Source organism: Macrobrachium nipponense, chromosome 42 (assembly GCF_015104395.2).
Source record: "Macrobrachium nipponense isolate FS-2020 chromosome 42, ASM1510439v2, whole genome shotgun sequence".
NCBI classification, from domain to species: domain Eukaryota; kingdom Metazoa; phylum Arthropoda; class Malacostraca; order Decapoda; family Palaemonidae; genus Macrobrachium; species Macrobrachium nipponense.
The window spans coordinates 363,526-369,356 of NC_061103.1; positions in this window are offsets into that span (position 1 = coordinate 363,526).

Sequence of the window (5,831 nt, forward strand, 5' to 3'; positions counted from 1 at the left end):
CAACCTTTTCAACATGATGTAAAAACAAGCTTGATGTCGATCTCCAGATACTATTCTGAAATCCCTCGGAAGAAATTGTCTCTAGTTCAGTACCGTAAATTTTTACGACATGCAAGATGGAATGAAGATTTGACGACTGAAAGGATGGGCGAATTCCAATATTTATAGCCATTCTAAACTTAAGTTTTCTTCATATGAAGGTTTATCGTCTGTTGGACTCAAATATGAAATATTAATTTTATATCAAATATATTATTAGGCCACTCTCTCTCTCTCTCTCTCTCTCTCTCTCTCTCTCTCTCTCTCTCTCTCTCGTCTCTCTCTCCCCTCTCCTACCTCTCTCTCTCTCTATCTCTCCCTCTCTCTCTCTCTCTCTCTCTCTCTCTCTCTCTCTGGGCTGGTCGTCATTTAATGACCTGAGGTGTATTTCCGGATCGAAGTCTTGGACTAACATCATTCAATTCCTTCGTATTCTAATAAGCAAACAATGGCTGGCAAATGTGAAAGAAACTTTGTGTAATGAATTTGAAATTAAATGGAAAAGCTCTGTACATTAGGCTTGGGATGTATAATATAGAATGGAATTTGTCTGGAGAAACTGTGAAATGTTGGATGAAAGCGAAGTTCGTGGGAATCACATACCAGATCTGGCGCGAAAGTCCTCCCTGAAAAGACAGTGAAGGCTTCATAACAGAGTAATGGCGCAATTCAGGCAAAAGGTAGGAAACTTGGAAGTGAGTCTGCGAGAAGAGAAAAGTGGCCGCGAATGGAGAGCGAACTGGTTGATCATTACAGATTACGCAACGTATGTTGATATTATGATCTTCTTGAGTGGTGGCAAGAAGTTCCTGACACTGGAGAAGAGGGGTAGGTGTTCGCAGGATAAATCAGATCCTGGTATATCTAGGTCCCTTCTCCCACGAGAATCATCATCCATTTTAGCGTTGTTGTTACTGACCTTTTGTAGATGTTATCATTGTTAGTATCATGCTCATTTCACTGAGATTATTATGATACTAACGTTGCTGTTGTTATGGAAGATATTCTCTGGGCTTAGGTATTATCTCTTGTAAGCCCTTTGAACCCTTTAGGCTATAGTAGATTCACATCAATCGTGCATTTGACTTCTAGGCCAGTTCCTTACGACGCTCCTGATTGGCTGTTGATAAGCCAATCACAGGGGTGGAAACTCTCAGTCTCTCTCGAGAATTCACATAGGCAGGATGTATGCTCCACATCTCCTGAGGCCCTCAGGAGAGGTGGAACATATATCCTGCCGATGTGAACTCTCGAGAGAGACTGAGAGTTTCCACCCCTGTGATTGGCTTATCAACAGCCTAATCAGGCAGTCGTCGTACCAACCAATTTTTTGTCGACTTCGCTCTATGGGTTTAGTTTTGTACCTAGCCCACACGGAAATGTTTTTTGTGATTATTAATACATTGCTACTTTTCCATAATATGAATTTTTTCCTTTTATTTAGACCAGCATAGTAGCTTCAGTGGTTCCTAGTTATTAATATCATGCCAATTTAAAATAAGTCATCGTCACCATTCCCGCCCAAAAATCTTTCCAGATTAATAGTTATGACGAAAAACACAAGTCTCCTTTTCCCCGCGGCTTTTGGCCTCGTTCAGATGATACAACAGACTACCTGCTTTCCGCGCTACTACTCAAGTCTGGGCAAGGTCTCATGCGAGGGATACTGGGGGTGAAGCAGGTCATTCTCCCTCCTCTGCCCGAATTCGTTTGCCCAAGAAAATGTCTGGGAAAAATACAATGGAGACGTCCTACATGTGGAAAATTATCCGCTTTGCGAGAACTCAATCATTCTTGACTCGACCGTGATGGTATAATTAAGTTTTCTCTTGGTTTGTCATTTATTTTTCACCATTGAAATATTTCGGTTCATTGTCAACGGAATAAAGAATAATGCAAGGCAAAATGTTAACATAAAAGATCTGCAATAATAGTATCTCTCTCCCTCTATATTATATATAGTATATATATATATATATATATATATATATATATATATATATAATATATATATATATAATAAACGTTATATATATGCATAAGAGATAGAGATTGTTATTGCAGAAGATCTTTTATGTTAATTTTCTCTCTCTCTCTCTCTATTCTCTCTCTCTCTCTCTCTCGTCTCTCTCTCTCTAGTCTCTCTCTCTCTCTCTCTCTCTCTCTCTATATATATATATATATATATATATATATAATATATATATATATGTGTGTGTGTGTGTGTGTGTGTGGTGTGTGTCATCATCATTATCAGCCATTGCAAGTCTCTCGGGGGACCCATTCTGTTATTCTTTTCGTCCATCTATTATCTGACATTCTCATTATATGTCCTACCCACGCCCATTTCTTTTTCTTACTTGTTACTTTAGTTTGCTCTCATATCCATGTTACTCTTTTTTTCTGTCTCTTCGTGTTATTCCCATCATTATTCCTTCCATATATTCGTTGAGTTGTAACTAGCTTATGTTCTCAGGGTTTAGTAAGGCGCCAAGTTTCTGATGCATAAATTAATACTGGTAGGACCATCTGATTGAATGCTTTTCTTTTTAGAGATAGTGGCATTTTACTTTTCATAATCTCATTCTGTTTACCAAATGCTCTCCATCTCCTGCTTTTCCTTCTTTTCATTTCGGTCCCATGTCATGGGAAATCACTTACTGTCTGTCCTAAACACGAATATTCATTAACAATCACCAGAGGTTCGTCCTTAACCCTTATTTGTTGTCTCGATGCATTTTCATTGAACATTATTTTAGTTTTACTCATATTCATTTTCAGTCCAACATTATCTGCTTTCTTTTTAAATCTTCTGTCATCTTTTGTAAATCCTTCCCAGATTCACTGAGTAGAACTGTCTTCTGCAAAGCTGAAATTGTTAAGGTATTCGCCATTAATGGTAATTCCTACATTTTCCCAGTCTAAATTCTTAAAAACTTCTTCTTGGAACGCTGTGAAAAATTTTGGAGAGATGGGGATCTCCCTGGCTAACTCCTTTCGCAATCGGAAATTTCTCACTGTCTTTATGCAATTTTAGGATTGCTGTACTACCCATATAGATAGATATCTTCCAGAGTTCTAACATAAGACTCATCTATTCCCTGCTTTTGAAGAGCTTTCATTACTGCTGAAGTTTTGACAGAATAAAAAAGCTTTCTCATAGTCTACAAATGCCATAGATAGTGGTTTGTCATATTTTGTTGACTTTTCCTTTAGCTGGTTAATTACAAAGATATGGTCAGCTGTTGAATACCCGCTTCTAAAACCTAACTTATGGTAACGTGACGTACCATCGGTACTGCTATCGCCTGCCGTCCCTGTAGCTAGCTGAAAACCAATCATTAAATCTTAGGTGAATTCAAACTATCGCTAACATAAATAGAATCTTTATTTTCCCAAGTAGCTAACATGAAAATAAAATAAAATGTACTAAAGAAATCCAAAAAAGGATCATTAAATAAACCATTACTCTTCACCGTAATCATATAGGATAGAACTGTTCACCACTTATCCTCACTTTCAAATAACTCCATGAGTCTCTATCAAATAAATTTCAGATAAGAAGTCTAGAGAATTCATCGTTCGGTAGCGACAACCGAATCCATCCTGAAAAAAAGAAAGCATAATTATCTCTCTGATGGATCGGATGTGTTGACTTGTGAACATCTAAGGAATTCGTTGTTTTGCTATTGTCTCTAAACACCAAACACTCGTGGCTGTACTGTTTTCACGTTGCTGCTTGTCACTAAGGTCATCGGCCTGTTTTCCACTTATTTATATATATATATATATATATATATATATATATACACGCATATATATATATATATATATATATATATATATATATATATATATATATAGAGAGAGAGAGAGAGAGAGAGAGAGAGAGAGAGAGAGAGAGAGAGATGTAGTTACGTAACAAAATTTTGCATCAGTTGCCTTAATGTTTCGGACAATAGGTATATATATGTGTATATATATATATATATATATATATATATATATATATATATATACATTATATACATATATATATATATGTATATATATATACATATATATGTGTATATATATATATATATATATATATATATATATATATATATATATATATATATAGTCTCAGTAATTGGGGGGGCGGCTACTTTGGAAATCTTAGCTTGATGATGAATAATAGTGCCAAGACTAAGAAGAACATTCTTTAATATTACGAGCTTTCGAGGTTTAAAACCTCATCTTCAGGCTGAAAAAATGACAAGGATGAGAAATCACTAAAAATTACATTAAAATGAATTGTCTGATTAAAAGCTTCAGTAAAACATAAAATAAAACGAACATCACTTACAAACTAAAAATTAAAAATTACGAAAAAAACTAAAACAAAACGCAAGTCATACAAAAAACAATAATAAAAATGAAATAATATGAAAAGTAAACAAACTACACTCAAAAATAAAATGGCTAACGACCCACTTTGTGTACCTACTATGAAACTATATGATAGCTAGTTGAATACCGGACGAGTTGTTGTTCAATTCCGGTTTCATTTTCTTAATAAACAGCGACTCTGAAATTAAAAGGTCCAGTCTATTTGAGCAAAAAGACAGTACTCTAAAATTCTAGGAGTGGGAAAGGATGGTCCTGTGCTTAACTGTGATCCTTATGGCAGAAAATGGTGGTTTAGAAAGATGGAACCTAGTTCTAACGGAAAGACCTCTGTGTTCCAAAATTTTTCTGGGTCTAAGCCATATATATTATACATATATATATATATATTATATATATATATATATATATATTATATATCGAGCTACAAATGTCCTTTAATATCTAATTCGCTCTACTTCGGAATTAATATATTTTCATATATGTTTAACCGTAGGGGAATTTATTCAGCGATAGTATTATCGCCAAATAAATTCCCCTTCGGTTAAACATATATGAAAATATATTAGAGCGAATTAGATATTAAAGGACATTTGTAGCTCGATATATATATATATATATATAGTATATATATATAATATATCTATATATATTATATATATATATGTATTTACATATATTATATATATATTATTATTATTATATATATATAGTAGAATATATATTATATAAATATATATATATATATATATATCTAATAAAAGGAGCCCATAAAAAAAACACCAAAATGTAGAGAGAAAAGATTAATATTTCGAGACCGCTGGATCTCTCTCTTCAGGTATATACCTGAAGAGAGAGCACAGCAGTCTCTGAAATATGTCTTTTCTATCTACATTTTGGTGTTTTTATCGGGCTCCTTTTATTCGATGGAATTCTGTTGTACAGAACATTTACCAGTCATATAATATATATGGAAGTATTCAGCAAGCGGTATCTGGCAACTATTCTCATGGCTGCCCAGGTGCCTGATATGCTATACTGCTATGGTGACAGACTTAAGTTTGTTATTTGATGACACGTTGCTCCGGAGAAAGATCCTCCCTTTTCCTGCTCACGACTGTAGAACTCTAAAACAAAAAACAGTGTCAATTACGCATGTATATTATAGCAGGCACGCTAAATACCATTGATTAAAGGAAATTAAAACTAATATCGTTCTTTCGAGTGTCTTTTTCAATAATTATGGTAGGAATTTTTTCTTTTAACTCAACCTAACCATTTTTTTTCGGTCTGAAAGGGGGTTTATTTCAGCACTCAAAATTATGGGCCTCTATGCTTTGCGTATACTGCGTTCGAAACAAAACATATCTTTATATTTTGTTTATTTATCATAATCAAAATGT